The sequence below is a fragment of the Scyliorhinus torazame genome, chromosome 17 (assembly GCF_047496885.1).
Source record: "Scyliorhinus torazame isolate Kashiwa2021f chromosome 17, sScyTor2.1, whole genome shotgun sequence".
NCBI classification, from domain to species: Eukaryota; Metazoa; Chordata; class Chondrichthyes; order Carcharhiniformes; family Scyliorhinidae; genus Scyliorhinus; species Scyliorhinus torazame.
The window spans coordinates 43,908,519-43,925,843 of NC_092723.1; the positions used below are offsets into that span (position 1 = coordinate 43,908,519).

The window sequence follows — 17,325 nt, forward strand, 5'->3', positions numbered from 1 at the left end:
CCTTGATGAATAATTCTATATTATGGTCGCTCATCCCCAAGGGACCTCGCACAACTAGATCGCCAATTATTCCTTTTACATTACATACTACCCAGTCTGGGATGGCCTGTTCTCCGGTTGGTTAGACCACAAGGCGTTGGAGCAGAAGTAGGCCATTCGGTCCATCGAGTCGGTTCTGCCATTCAATGGGATCATGGATAATCGGATATAATCCTCAACTCCACTTTCCCACCTTATCCCTATAACCCTCGATTCCCTCGCTGATTAAAAATCTGTCTATCTCAGCCTTGAACATACTGGTTCCTCTGCATATTGATTCAGAAAACCATCCTGTATACATCCAGGAATTTCTACTCTTTATGGTATTGTTACTAATTTGACTTGCCCAATCTACAGGCAGATTAATGTGACCTATAATTGTAAATGTTCCTTTATTGCATGCATCTCTAATTTCCTGTTTAGACCATTGTCGTTTTCAGTACCTCGATCGATGCTGGGTGGTCCATCCAGTTTCATTCCTTTTTATTGACTTGAGTGGCTTGCTAGGCTATTTCACAGGGTATTTAAAAGAGGTTTACCACATTGTTGTGAATCTGGAGTCACATGAAGGCCAGACCAGGAATGGAAAATGGATTTCCTTCCCGAATGGATATGAATCAGATGTTTTTTTAAACAACAATGGACAATTGCTTCATGATCACCATTAGGCATTTAATTTCAGATTTTATTGAATTCGAACTTCGCCATCTGCCTAGTGGGATTCGAACTCGGGTGCCCAAAGCATTACTCAGCAATCTCTAGATTTCTAGTCCAGTGACAATACCAATAATGCCTCTGCCGCAAAGGATAAATTTAGTTGTTTAGCTATTAAATGAATATTAGGTAAAGTCAATATGGTTTCATGAAAGGGAAATTGCATCTGAAAAGTCTGAGTTTCTGAGGATTTAACTAACAGGGTAGGTAAAGGAGGATCAGCGAATATATTATATTGGATTTTCAGAGGCATTCAATAAGGTGCCACACAAAAGGTTGCTGTACAAGATAAGGGCTCAGTGAGATGGAGTAATATAAAAGCAAATTAATGCGGATGCTGGAATCTGAAACCAAAAGAGAAAATGCTGGAAAATCTCAGCAGGTCTGGCAACATCTGCAGGGAGAGAAAAGAGCTTACATTGAGTCAAGATGACCATCTTTGTCAAAAATGGGAGTAATATGTTGGCATGGATAAAAGATCAGTAAATGGACAGAAAACAGAATAGAAATAACTGGATCATTTTATGGGTGGCAGACTGTTAATATTGGGGTGTCACAAGAATCAGTGACAGGATCTCAACTATTTACAAACTATATTAATTACGTAGGTGAGTGGACTGAGTAGATTGAATCCAAGCTTACTGAAAATATAAACCTAGGAAGGAAAGTAAGTTCTGAGGAGGACAGAGTCTTCAAAGTAACACAGATAATAAATATGTGGGGAAATGAGAGGTTATTCACTCTCATGGAAAGAAAAAGAAAAACAATGATTTTTTAAAAAATTCTCAGAAGCTATTAACTGTTGGTGTTCAGAGGGATTTAGGTGTTGTTGTGAAAGCAACACAAAATTAACATGCAGGGTCAGAAAGCAATTAGAAAGGCAGATTGCAGGTTTGTTTTTATTGAAATACGAAAGTAATGAAGTCTTGCCACATACAATTGCACAAGCTTTGATGAGACAACACCTGGAGTACTATGTGCAGCTTTGGTCTCAATCCAAGAAAGAATATACTTACTTTAAAGAGGGTGCGATAGAGTCATTTTATTGCTTCCTGGGATGAGATGATTCTCCGATGTGGTGATTGTGGAGATGAATTAGCATGGAATGGGCTTATCTTCTCTAATGCTTAAAAGAATGAGAGGTGATCTCACTGAAGGATATAAAATTGAGAGGATTGAACAGGTAGATGACGAAAGGTAGGTTTCCTGGTTTGAAAGTCTAGAATTGGGGGGACGTGGTCTCAGGATAAGGAGATGGCCATTTCAAACTGAAATAGGAGAAACTTCTTCATTCAGAGAAAGTAGGATGAGTCAGCCATTCAGCCCTTCGAGCCTGCTCTGCAGTTCACTATGATCATGGCTGATCCTCTTTCTAAGTACCATACTGCTGCATTCTTCCCCATACTCCTCAATGCCTTTAAACAAGTACTGAACACAGTACTCTAACTGTGGCATTTTATACAGCTCCATCATAACTTCCCTGGTCTTGCATTCTATGCCTCAGCTAATAAAGGCAAGTATCCCATATGCTTTCATAACAACCTTATCTGCCTATGCTGCTGCCAGGCTAATGGCTCTGGGGTCACGAGTTTAAATCCTACCATGGCAGCAGTTAATAAATCTGGAATATAAAGCTAGTCTCAGTAATGGTGACCATAAAAACCCACCTGGTTCACTGACCAATGATTGGCTAAGATTTTACCATGGAGAAAGCTTACCAACAGACTTTCAACCTTTTTCTCCTGTACTATAAATTGTTGTGAGCGTTTGAAATTTGGTATTCTTACATTTGTCCTGATGAGTGCAAGATGAAAGATTTCAGCAACATTCTTTCTTCAGTATTTTCTGCACTATCAAGAGATGATTCGTATTTCTTAATTATTGAAATTGGTTTCACAGAGTAAGGGATGAATTGGGCAATGTGCAACACATTTTATCAGTATAGAGTAGGGGAAATATGGCACAATTATTTAAAGGGGGGGGGGGACTACAGAAAAAGACCCATTTTACATCCTCATCAAATTATCTCCAAATGCCATTCAGAAACAAGTTAACAGGAAAGACACCAGAACAGTTCATCGGACCTTTTTCCCTCATACAAGAAAAATACTGTGCACCTTTCCAAAACTTCACTCTATGATTGTGGACATTACAAACATGTGAATTTACAAATTGTGTAAAACACAGCAGGACAGAATTGCACTTTTTCACCATTCTTTGCTTGAATATTATCTATTCAATTACCATGATACTCCTTCTATTCCATCACTGACGGGCGCAGGTCCACGTGATGTCAATACGTGTCCAGGAACTATGTATAGTCATTAATATTCTATTTACTTACCTCATAGAATTCCTACAGTGTTGGAGGCCATTCAGCCTATGGAGTCTGTACAGACCCTCTGAAAGAGCACCCTACCAGGCCTTCTCTCAAGCCCTGTCACCATAACCTCACCTAACCTGCACAACTTTGGAAAGTGGGAAGAAACTGGTGCGCCTGGAGGAAACCCATGCAGACACAGGGAGAAAGTTTGTCACCCAAGGCCAGAATCAAACCCGGGTCCCTGGCACTGAGGCAGCAGTGCTCACCACTGTGCTACCGTGCCCCCAATTATACCAGACCCAAAACAAACTTTTTAAGTAAGAACAAGCACATGGTTTTTCTTGATTAAATTATCATCCACCACGGAGGTTTGTAAACTGCTCAAAATTAGCTCTTATAATTCAGGATAGCACAATTATCACCTTGGAATCGTCATCATCATTGCTTAATTTGACTTTTAATCAGACCGTACTTATGATGATATAAAAAGGTACTCTAACTGAACCACTGCCAATAGCTTTTGGCACCTGTTTGGTCAACTCGGCTGGAAGAGCAGAGACGAATATAGTAAGCTACACAAAGAAAGTAATACATAGGTAACAAAATAATGATATTGCACCAACCATCTATCTATAAATGTATTGCATTCAAATTATATTTTTTGAAGCAGTAACGATAAAAGTTAATTTTAAAACTTTTACTGACATTCAATGCATAAAGATTACAAAGAGAAAACAGATTTCAACAGCCACATAAATAAATTTAGTGAAATGTTTGTTTCAGCTGCTGAGTTTCAGGATCATAAACCACTCCTAAGTACTCTGGAGTACATCTACTTCTTGAAATAATCCAACTTCACCATCAATATTTTGGAATGCCGTACTTCATTCAGGTTTGCTTACTGCATCAGAAAAACAGTTTTGTCAAATGCAAAACACGAGACAAAGTTATTTCACTGGCCACTGAAGTATCATTGACTCTGACTTACTTCAAAGTAACTTAAATCATCAATGATCCTTGCTCTCCAAATGATAAAATGTATGCAGCTTTCTAGCCAATGTAAAAGCATCACAGAATTTCAACCAAAATGTTTATTTTCTCCCACCTCGACGTTCCATATCCCTGAATATGACTGATATGTCCCTTTCTTCCCACAAACCCTCCAAAAATGAGGAATTGATCAAAAATAACCTACTTGTTAATTCATTGCTTAAAAAAAAGTAAATTGTCCAGTAATTTGAAATCATTTAATTACAACAGTACAGGAAGTGGTTTGTTAGCTCAAAAAGGCCAGAACAGTTGACTCCAATTAAGTATTAAAGAAAAAATTAATTAGTAAAGCTTAACCCTCACAGCTATGTTTAATAAGACTTGACAAAAAATAATTTAGCTCATTCAAAATAGCATGTAAACCAATACTCAAATCTCATTGCAACAACATGAGCTCCAATTGGGTTAATATTGCAAAGATAGCTCTTCAAGATAACAGGATCAAAGAGAGTTGCAAGGACAGGTGTCCAGCTGTACCAGAGATTTAAATATTAGAGGTTAAATGCCTCCACTAACTCACATCAACTTACAAATGATGGTTTTCAGGAAGAAGAAATTACATCCATTACACAGTGTGATAACTGAAGATCATCCCAGACTTCATCGTGTAACCCCATATGAACTTTCCATATCATCAAGATTAACTTTGGAGAGCTGAGGCTGAAGAATTCATCCAGATCTTCCAGAACCGCGTGTTCACCAGAGATACAAGTACCATTTATCCAAATTGGCCTGAGACCCAGGACCTGCAAAAAAAGTCAGGACAGGCCGGACCATTGGAATAAATTGAAATCCTAAATTAATTGCTTTTTAACCACAAGGGAAAAACTAGAATACTAATGAGGTAATTTCTATTTCATTGGGATACCATGAAAAATAGACCGTACTAATTGGGGACTGGCTGCAGAGTATCGTGGGGCGTAGTAAGACATTCAACAAGAATTACTCCACAAACAGACGCACTGACAAATAAAAATACTTACACAAATTTTCTAAAGTATGGTCTAAACAGAATTAATGACCGTGATCCATGGCAAATAATTATATCCCCCACACAGAATTGATCGTTCATAAGTTAGTATGTCAGACTACTTGTGAGGCCCAAACAGTGCACTTAGCAGCTCACTGCGTTTCCAGCAACATGAACCTTTTGCTGAACACCAGTGGGCCATCTCCAGTAACATGAACCTTAGTAATGTAGCAGATTTTGCAGAACACAAGTGGGCCTAAGCAGCAGCTAATATTTCTACAAAAGTTATTTTCTACTCCATTGCAAGTTCAAACAGGCAACATATAAAGTGTTCTCAAGATCCTAAATACTACTATCAATGGTGAATTCTAAAAAAGTTTCTTTGGTTGGCTCGGTTAGTTTGCTCAAACACAAAGCAAGCTTGAAATGTTGAGGAATACTCGTCAACAGGTTTTAAGACAGACTGCTTTTATGTTGGTTGAAGGCAGCAATCAATAACTTATTCAGATCAAACATGCAACTTAAATATAATTCTTTGAAAAATAAGAGGGGGAGTAACACGGAATGCATTTGTAAATCTAGACTATTACATACGAACATCGGATTTACAAGCAGGAGGCTTTTAAGCCTGCACTGCCATTTATTAACATATCTGATCTGATTGTAAACTCAACAACACTTTTTCCATCTGCTCCCCATAACCCTAGACTCCCTTGTCAATCAAAAATCTATATCAATCAACCTTAAATAAAACCGAACATAAATAACCCAGACTCCACGACTTCCTGAAGAGAACACGTCAAACCAACCTTAAAAAAAAATTCTCATTACTGCCTGGAGACAGACGTCTTATTTTTAAACTGTCCCTCAGTTCTAATCTCCCCCACAAGAAACACCCTACTAGTATCCACCCTACCAAGTCCCTTCAGAATCTTATGTTTCAATGAGATCATCCCTCATTCTTCTAAACTCCTATGGGTTAAGGCCCAACCTGCTTAACCTTTGTTCATAAAAGAAACCCTCCATCCCAGAATGAGTTGCGTGAACCTCGATTCTGAACTGCTTCTAACACAACTATATATTTATTAAAATAGAGACCAAAACTCAACGCAGTGGTCCAGATGATAAAGCTGCAGTAAAACTTCCATCCTTTTAATAGAACAGAACATTATAGTCCATGGAAATGGGTCTTTGGCTTCACTTCCAATATAACATATAATCAGTCATTAGTTAAAATGAGTAAATATTTCATTTTTCTGAGCAACAGGCATTCAAAAGCGCCAGCATGAAGGGAGCCTTCAAATTGGTGGTATGAGGGGAGAGGGACCAGCGATGATGGCCTGTTCTCAAATGTGTTAAATAAATTAATTGAATTGTGTCTGCTGTCTACCAAAGATTTTACCTGCAGCATTGCCAATTCTGGCCAGCTTACTTTTGCATTTCATACTCAGGTAACCATATCAGACTGTCAGGTTGAATGCAAAAATACACTATCAGACTTTTGTGTCTCTTCTCTAAAACATATTGGCTCACTCCCTTCCTAATCGCCTGCTGTATCTGCACACTAAGCTTTTGTGATTCATGCACAAGGACAGTCAGATCCCTTTGCATCAAGGTTCTGCCAAGTCTCTCCGTTTAAATAATATGCTGCTTTTCTATTCTTCCTGCCAGAGTGGACAACCTCATATTATACTTAATCTGCCAAATTTTTCCTCACTCACTTAACCACCCCCTTCATGCCTTCGTAGACACTTTTACCCTCTCTTGACAACTTAGTTAGAAGGCCACCATTTCACCCAGTGTGCATCAACCCTCTGAAAGAGCACTATACCCAGGCTCAGTCCCCTGCCCTATCCCCGTAACCTCACCTAACCTGGACAACTTTAAACACTAAAGCGCAACGTTAGCATGGTCAATCCACCAAGCCCGCACATCTTTGGACATCGCAGACACGGGGAGAATGTGCAAACGCAACAGTCATCCAAGGCCGGATTGAATCAGGGTTCCTGGTGCTGTGTGATACAACAGTGTTAACCACTGGGCTGCCCTTACTTTCCCACCTATGCTGGTGTCATCAGCAAATTTGACTGCCATGTATTCTGTCCTTTCATTCAAGTTAGTGGTATAGGTCTTAAATATTGAGGTCCAGCACTAATCCCTGTGGCACTCCACTGGTTACACAAAATCAGCCTGAAAATTACCCATTTATTCCTTTTTCCTGCTTTGTTATCTAACCAACCCTTGATCCATGCCAGTATGTTACCCCTCACTACACGATGAGTTCTTATTTTGTGTAACCTTAGATGTGGCAGCTGATCAAATGCCTTTTGGAAATCCAAGTAGACCACATCTACAAGATCCCCTTCGCCACCTTGTTTGTTACTTCCTCAAAGAACTAATAAATTAGTTAAACACTATTTCCCTTTCACAAATCCACAAAGGGTAATTTACAGGGAACCAGATTCAACTGACAAGCTCACGAAAGATTACGATCTTAGAATTCTGACTCCGCCCAAAATAAAGTGTGCATTTCGACTGTCCACTGCAGGCTTATTGAAAGATGGTCAATTACGAAAGCAAGAATTAGGTCTATATGCAAAATCTAGTCAATTCGTTTTAGTAAATAATTTCTGGTGTGCGCACCACCTTAACTATTATGGATTTTTAGGATTTGCCTCATTGAATTCAGCACATGCAACTTTCAAAATAATCTTTCAAGTTTTAAGCAACCTGGTTTGGATACTTTGAAACCTCAAGACATAGGGACAACATATTCATCAAAACAATAGATTGAATTTTTCATTCAAGTATTCAATCTAGACACAAACCCTGATAAGACCTTTGAAACAGATTTCCATAATTCATATGCTCCATAAATAGCAATTCTCGTCTGAAAAACTCCTCCTAGAACTGCAATAGGAAAAGTACCTTTATTCCCTTACCGAGGGCTACGCAGCTCGACAGACTAAAGTACATAAAATTATGTGGAATACATACATACACCAAGCCAGACAATTTATAGATTCCATAATATTTTTATAAAATGCCAAGCTTTAAATATGTCACCTGTGATTCAGTTGCATTCACGTCTGAGACACAAGGTTATGAAGTCAAGTTACACCAGGACTGAAGCACAAAAATCAAGGCTGGCATTAAAAGTGTAGTACTGAAGGAGTGCTGCACTGCCCGAGGTGCCGACCAAGGCCCTGTCTGCCCTCTCAGGATTAATCCCAATTATCCCAATCAAATTATCCCAATCAATTACTTCAAAGGCCAGGGAGTGATCCCTGATGCCCTGGCCAATATTTTTAACCTCAATCAACATCACAAAAGCAATTATCTCATCATTATGGCATTGCTGTTTGAGGAAACTTGCTGTATGCAAACTGTCTGCTGTTTCCTACATTACAACACTGATTACACTTCAAAGTATATCATTGGTTGTAAAGCGCTTTGAGACATCCTGTGGCCATGAAAGATGCTATATAAATGCAAGACTTAATTTCCTTTTATAAAGAAAATGTTTCTGAAAACAATTTACTATTTTGCAGCATGCCCCCTTTCACACTGCTCCAAATGGTTCATTTGCTGACTGGTTATTCATGTTATCATTTTCTGTCATGATCTTAAATCACAAGAAATGGTTCACATTTTTTTGTGTCACTCCTGAATTATGCGTCCTCCGCTTACTTCTCATATACTAACATCATTCTAAAGCTAAGAAGCTAAACCTTTAATCAATTGGGTTCGAATCACTAAACAATACTGGTAAATGGCACTGATAAGCCAGTTTGATAAGCGCTTTATTGATTGCTCTAAATTTAGAAGTTAAACTGCCACTACCTAAATTTGACAGCCGGTTGCTACAATGAAAAGGGCAAGCGGATTGAGATTGCTTGCAAGGGGTTTAGTTGTCTAGATTTTGTTTTTGAAACTTCCATGGGCATTAATCAGAACCAAACATAGTACAGTAAATGTTTATTGCAGACTTATGTTAGCCCTTAAGATTTGTCCTCCCGACTTGCATCTTCTAAACTGCAAGTAAACAAGTTAGGATGCAATTTAAAAAGCGGATTTCTGTCACATTGTCTTGAATTACAGCAAACAACATGTTGCAAATTTCAGGAGCACGACTGTGCTTCTAATCTAGTGGTTAGCATTATTGCTTCACAGCGCCAGGGGCCCGGGTTCGATTCCCGGCTTGGGTCACTGACTGCCATGTCTGCAGTTTCTCCCAGTATCTGTGTGGGTTTCAATCGGGTGCTCCGGTTTCCACCCACAAGTCCCGAAAGACGTGATTGTTAGGTGAATTGGACATTCGCAATTTTCCCCACTGTGTACCGAACAGACGCCGGAGTGTGGCGACTAGTAACTTCATTGCAGTGTCAATGTAAGCCTATTTGTGGCACTAATAAAGATTATTATTAGGCTAAAAACTAAGCATTTGCATGGGGACACTGCTTACATACATTCAAAACAAGGAGCTCTTCATTAATTTAAAAAATGTCAAGCTCGGACATCGGGGGGGGGGGGGGGGCAATCACTTTGCAGTTATGTGAACTGGTTCATAATTTCACATCTGCCAAGTCTGACCAAATGTCAGGTGCCTATATTTGCTGTACAGAGAAACGTGTTGCAGTTTTCTGGTCAATTTTAAAATGACAACCTAAGCAGAGGGCAAAAACCTGCAGCATCCAATAGCAATGTGAGGCAAACATTACCCCAACTCTGTCAATAGCTTTAAAGGAGGATCTCACTTCCATGAAATTGCTGCATTTCTCCAGTAGATACAAACATCACACCACAGAAAGGTAAACTCGGCCATTACAGTCAAAGTATCCTTTTAACAATGTGATGAGTTAATTACTGGCCATCAACATCCTTGACACAAAGCGTCTCACTGCTTCAGATTTTACTTGTTTTGCTATACATTTCCAGTTACGTTTTTGTTCTCCCTTCATAGAATTTACAGTGCAGGAGGCCATTCGGCCCATTAAGATTGCACCGGCCCTTGGAAAGAGCATTAAGCGCATACATCCACCCTATCCCCGTAACCCAACTTAACGATTTTGACACTAAGGGGCAATTTAGCATAGCCAATTCATCTAACCTGCACACCTTTGGACTGTGGGAGGAAACCGGAGTACTCGGAGGAAACCCACGCAGACACGCGGAGGCAGTACAAACTCCACACAGTCACCCAAGGCTGGAATTGAAACCAGGACCCTGGAGCTGTGAAGCAGCAGTGCTAACCATTATGCCAATGTGTTCCTTCTCTACTTCTCATGCTATGCTGATTTTACAGCAAATTCACCCACTCTAATTTACATTTTCGTCTTAGTCCCTTTTACAACCCTTCACGTTCCGATTAGTTAAACACAAACACAACTTATTGTCCTATTCTTAAATGCCCCACCATTGCCATCTGTTCCAGTTGCCAAGGCCCTATGGTCCAGAATTCCTTGCCAAAATGGATGGCTGTTTGGATTTGTTTATTGTCACGTGTACCGAGGTACAGTGAAAAGTATTTTTCTGCGAGCAGCTCAACAGATCATTAAGTACATTAGAAGAAAAGGGAATAAAAGAAAATACATAATAGGGCAACACAACATATACAATGTAACTACAAAAGCACTGGCATCGGATGAAGCATACAGGGTGTAGTGTTAATGAAATCAGTCCATAAGAGGGTCATTTAGGAGTCTGGTGACAGTGGGGAAGAAGCTGTGTTTGAGTCTGTTCGTGCGTGTTCTCAGACTTCTGTATCTCCTGCCCGATGGAAGAAGTTGGAAGAGTGAGTAAGCCGGGTGGGAGGGATCTTTTGATTATACTGCCCGCTTTCCCCAGGCAGCGGGAGGTGTAGATGGAGTCAATGGATGGGAGGCAGGTTCGTGTGATGGACTGGGCGGTGTTCACGACTCTCTGAAGTTTCTTGCGGTCTCCAACTCTCTTGTTGGTCTCCAACCTCTCAAACTCTCTTTCCTCCTCCTTTAAAATGCTCCCCAGAAAGTATTTCTTTGATCAAGCTGTTTGCCATCTATCCTAATATCACTCGTCGTCCTGTGTCAAATATTGCTCTATAACATTCCTGTGAAGCTGCTTGGGATGTCTTACTGTGTCAAAGTGTTAAATAAATACAAGCTGTTGTTGTTCATGCAGGTCCCAGTTGTCCAGTTTTCTAGCTCTGATCTGCTTGAAATTTCAGCAACTTGCCATGCAAAAAACCTAAATATGTAATGGTAGATGCCATTAGATTTATTGCTACAGAAATAATAGTACGAGCAGGTTGGGTTGAGCGGGGCAGTGGCTGGAGTGCGGTGTTTGCTCGGAGCATGACGTGTGAGATGTTCGGTAAGATGGTGGGTGTTGTACAGGCAAAGACTCCACGAGAGGCCAGGCTGACAAGGTTTGTTTGAGGCAAAAATCAGCAATGTATATAAGACAGAGATTAACTATTAGAGCTGCATCAAGCAGCCAATTCAATACAGAAGAGCCAGGGAGTTTTCCCTGAGGCCTGGGGCTAATAGTTATCCCTCAACCTACAGCAACAAAATAAACAGATTATCTAGTCATTACCACAAAAAAAAGAGAAATAATAGTACAACCTCTCCGTGATTTTACAAAAATTGTATGTGTAGCAGCTGTCTCCTTTTATTTTAGACTAAACCCAGCCAGGTTATTTTAAAATAATTTTATCAAATGCCAATCCATTTTAAAAAAAGGATTTTTGTTAGGTATCATATCAGATGACATACAACAATGTTGGTTAACTGGAGCGGAGGTATCTTTCACCTACAATCTGATTAAAATGGCGAGACAGGTCTGAGGAGCTGAATGGCCTAATCCTGACTGACTGAGTGGTACTTCTGGCACGGACAAAAATGGCTGTTTTGGTCTATCCAATGTTGTGCTGAAAGTTATGAATTTCCAGGATAGGATATCAAACAAACAGTCTGACAGTACAGTCAGTTAAGAAGTCAAAGCGAGCAGCTGAGATGGTGTTGGGTATTATCACAAACATATGGAAATTGACCTTGCCTGTGAATACAAATCTATTTTAAATCATATAGGGGCTGTTTAGCACAGGGCTAAATCGCTGGCTTTGAAAGCAGACCAAGGCAGGCCAGCAGCACGGTTCGATTCCCGTAACAGCCTCCCCGAACAGGCGAATGTGGCGACTAGGGGCTTTTCACAGTAACTTCATTTGAAGCCTACAATAAGCGATTTTCATTTCATTTTCCAACAGCTTAATATATTGAAATTATGGTTCAAATATTGCATGTCATGTAATATAGACTTTTATGTTCAGCATGTCTGAATTTCATCATGTTGAAAGATACCCAGGATTTTCTGAACATCAATAATAATAATCTTTTAGTGTCACAAGTAGACTTACATTAACATTGCAATGAAGTTACTGTGAAAATTCCCGAGTCGCTACACTCCGGCGCATGATCAGGTACACAGAGGGAGAATTCAGAATGTCCAATTCGCCTAACAAGAACGTCTTTCAGGGGGAAACCGGAGCACCCGGAGGAAACCCACGCAGACACGGGAAGAACATGCAGACTGTCCGCATAGAGAGTGACCCAAGCGGGAATCAAACCCGGGACCCTGGTGCTGTGAAGCAACAGCGCTAACCACTGTGCTATCGTGCCGTTCTTGACATGGACAAATAAAATGTCACAGAAAATGCAACGTCAAGTTTGATTTTTTTCCCCCAATGATGTGCAATTGCTAAACAATGTAACCTGGCATAAAAGCCAAGGATCATTCGTTAAAAGGAAGTGAATATTTGGAGTTTCCTTCGTTGAAATTTTATACAAGTGGTTACAATTGTCAACTGAATCACATCCTGATTCAACCTTATTTGTACAAATCAGGAAGCTGATATCCCTTGTTCCAAGGCCACAATTTTGAATATCTGGATTTTTTTTGTGGCCTCTGTCAAGCATACCAATACATGCACTTCATATATTCATTCTTACCATTTCCACAAGCCCTATCCTCTGCAAGCCAACCATCTTCTTGCCTGTTTGTTCCCCTCACATGGTCTAAAATTTCTCTTCAGCTTACATGCATACACACCCTGAATTTCAGTCTAACTTATTAATTCATCAGAATCTTCCATTAACCCAGCTTGAATTCAATTTCTCACTTGGCTCATTGTAATCACGCTCGAATTAGAGGAGCAGCATCAAAAGCAAAGATTATATGGACATAGACTTTACAATGCAGAAGGAGGCTATTCGGCCCATCAAGTCTGCACCGACCCTTGGAAAGAACACTCCACACCTCCACCTATCCCCGTAGCCAAGTAACCCCACCGAACCTTTTTGGACACCAAGGGCAATTTAGCATGGCCAATCCAACTGTGAAGCAACTGTGCTAACCATTGTGCTACCGTGCTTCCCAAAGAGTGACATCATATTTTTGAACCTATCACTTATTCCAGGGTATCGGACTCCTAAAATTCAGGTCTTGGTAAAAAATAGGCAGCCAGCACGAGACGCTTTCTCCTGGATCATCCAATCTACTGCAAGAACATCTCTCCTGTTAAAATGCTAAATGTGGTCATTTGCCTCAGGAAGCCACATGGTTGCATCAGTAAATAAACTATGTTTCACACCATGAATTATGCACTGAGACAGGTCAGAATATGCTCCAGATCTACAATGCAATTTTATTTACAAAAAAAAAATCATCTACTCTTATTCCTATCACCCAAAACTTATGGGACAGCTACAACTGAACTATTTTACTTATTCCTACAACCATGAATCATATCTTACAAAAGGAAAAATGCTTGACTTACATCTTCTACCTGTGTCAGCATTTGGGTATAACTTGTAGAACACTGCCAACAAAGAGTAAACTGAAGAGCTTTTGAGATTGGAAAAGGCAAAAAGTAAAAACCAATACCAATGTTGTAATTAATGGACATTCAGTTGGATGATTAATGCTTTTGCTGGAAAATATGCAGCCAAAATTTGTGAACCTTGAATGTATCTCCTACAGCATTGCTCATGATTAGTCAGAACATTACAGAAATTGAGCTTTTAACTCCTTTTTCCCTCATCAACACTCAAAGGGCAAGGAGGCAGATATAAAACTCTCTACCATGATCAGTACCTCTGCTTCTAAAATAAAATGGAGCAAGGCAAAACCTCTTGTACTGTGCACCAGACATGATGAACATAATAGAAGCAAACGTATTGAATAACAGGCCAGGATGTTTGGATTACTGACCAGTGAATAGATAGGCCAAAAGAAAAATCATGCAATGCTTCACAACTATTAGGTACTCAACCACAACTGCACAGGACATTCCGTTGAATGATTAATACTTACTGAAAAATATGCAGTTTTGAAACAATTTGTAGTCTGCTTCAGCAAAGACATTAAGTACTTACAAGCTTTACTTCCAAACACTACATAAAATGGTAGCCAGTCAAACCCCAACACTACTGTCTCATTTATGTACTCTGTAACAAAACATAAGCAATGATTCACATCGCCAAATAAAGTGGATTTTAAAGACTGATGGGTGTGTTCAAATTTACTACTTAGTCATGTTTTCATTATGCATGGGAAAACTGTATGGGAGATCTGTAGCATTTTCATTTTGTAACTGGCTATAAAGATGGAACTCCATTAACACCAGCTATTCATTTATGCATCCATTTTAAAATACTTGCTGTTTAATGTTGCAAGTTCATAGACCGCATTCAATGCTACACAAGTACAGGGATTCTTGTGATTTTCTTGTATTAAGACAGTCAGCTGTGCACAAAGTATAAGCATCTACATTATGTTTCGCTATATACTTAGAGTTTTCTGTATTACATCTAGGAATGAGAGAACAGTATTGTAATTCTAGAACTACAATTCTACAGCTGTTGTTGTTAAACAGCATTGTGATATATTAGGGTTGCCTGGGAAACAAGGCCAAGCTGGAGATGAGAATGCTCAGTTGCAGAAAACTCAATCCAAAGAAATAAAAATGGCATTAAGGAAAGGGATGGCAGTAAGCTAATAGTTCATAGGCCTTGTATTTTTTAGACAAAAGTCAATAAGGATTTATAGACCTTAAACTTAATTGACAATTACTGCAACAACTTGTTACCAGGTTGCACTGTCAAATGTTTTCTGCACTGCAGATACAGAAGCATTGCCTTGTAGTCTTCTGTTTCTCAATAGCTCTACTGTTATTACTGAGATGTTATACTGTATTGTAAGTTTACTGCCAAAGGCTGACACAGTTGAGTAAAATGGGCAATTCATTTAAACACAAAACTGCCATGTAATTTTAAACCAGTGGTCATTACTGTCTGAGTTTAGGCTTTCACCCAACATTTAATCAATCATTGCAGTTAAAAGGTAGCTTCTAGAAGTAAATGAGTCGACTGAAACTTGCTCTTATGCATGTTGTGAAAATGGGGCAGTTTGCTATGACACATACCATGCATTTACCCACCACACTTGTCCACTTTGAAAGTAATTCTATCAAGATTTCAAGCACTACAATTCCACAGCTGCTGTTGTTAAACAGCATTGTAATATATTAGGGTTACCTGGGAAACATACAAGTAAATTACCGTCATAGTAAGTAAATAGTAATACAGTACTTGATTTTAACAACTATGCCCAAAATCTGAGCAGTTCTTTTCAGAGTCAGTGAATGAAAATTACATGGATAGATTACTTCACAAAGCACTCTCAACTTCATGGAATAGGCAGCCTGAAGCAGGAACGAGATTATAAAATACACAACCATACAATGATCAGGCGAAAAATTACATTTGTAACAAAAATCAAACTTGGGGCACTCAAGTTTTTCAATAGGTCAGGTTAGGTATACTGAATTTTCCCAATTTCTACAGTTTACAAATTACCACACTGCCTGTCCAGACATCAAGTAATTTTCTGACATAAGCACCTTCTGTATACTGGCATTGCATGATGGAAGCCAGCTAGGAAGAATTAAATAGATTTCATGTATTTGTTATCATTTAGGGCAGATAAAAAGAACTGAAGCTCAGGTACAGCAATATGCAGCTAACTTTGATCTACATTATTTTACACACAAAACAAAGGATTCAACAATCTTCTCTACCTGATGCATGGCAAAGCGCTGGGTTTCTGAAATATTTTTAGCTTAAATTCAAAAATTCTAATGGAGACCAATCAGGTTCATTATGTAACTATACCACATTTGAGTTAACTCACAAACTAAGTGAAACTCAAGCAATTTGACATTCAAATGCCAGCAGATTCCCAGGTCATCTTTTGTTCCTTGTGAATTAGAAGGGGGTCAAACAATCCCTGCTCAACTGGAGTTGCAAGAGCTTTCTCGTTCGCAATAGTGGATGATGGGGAAACTGGTTCTACACATATATCCAAAAGCCAGGGCATGGTGAAGCTAAGTGGAAAATGTGACATAGCAAGGAATACAGGTGAAAGCAGCAAAGATTTCTTTTTAACCACAGAATGTACACAGATGCTGACCGTCTTCAGAGATGTTTCCAGTTCCTTGACTCAATTTAAACCTTCAGTAATATTTAGTGATACCTAGAGCAAGGACTTATAGATCTGGTTTAAAATAGTGAACTGTGCCGTTTTTACAAAATATTTGTTGACTTGGAACAATTGACCTTTTCCTTTTCTTCCTCCTTTTGCACAGCTGCCAACCAGCCCACCTGCCATTTAGAGAAGTCAACCTTTCGTGCCACAGCCAACTCACAGCACGAAGGCATCCATCCCATTGTGCTCTCTTACGCGCTTGTGTGTATAAGCAGCAAATTACTATTCGGCGAGACTGCGAGCTACGTTTCTAATGTACGAGGGGGAAACGAATGCATTTCTCTCTCCCCACCGCCACCACGTCTGCCATAGGTCCAACGCGAAAGATTTCCATCATAAAATTATGGGGCTGCGCAGCGACATGGGGAAAAGTCTCATTTAACGAGACAGACGAACGCAACCCTCAGTCCACGGTTTCTGAATACGCCGGCTTTCGTTTAAACGGAGGTCAATCCTCGCCCGTGGGTGTCACTGTTAATTTTAGCACAAAGTGCATGTGGCACCACTCCAGAAAAAAGTATTCCCCCCTCCCACATACACTCGACGCGTGAGAGGCGGTTTACTGGATAGAAAATAAATAACTAAATTCAGAATTCCGAACAATAAAAGCGAACACGCCCCCCCCCCCCCCCCCGACCAAGGCCGA

At 39.7% G+C, this 17,325-nt stretch overlaps 1 protein-coding gene across 2 annotated transcripts in view; it reads right to left on the reverse strand.

Moving 5' to 3' along the window:
- The window catches only part of LOC140393852 (diphosphoinositol polyphosphate phosphohydrolase 1), a 92,312-nt gene that overhangs the window by 72,093 nt on the left and 2,894 nt on the right, over positions 1–17,325 (reverse strand). The gene's annotated exons all lie outside the window — the stretch shown is intronic.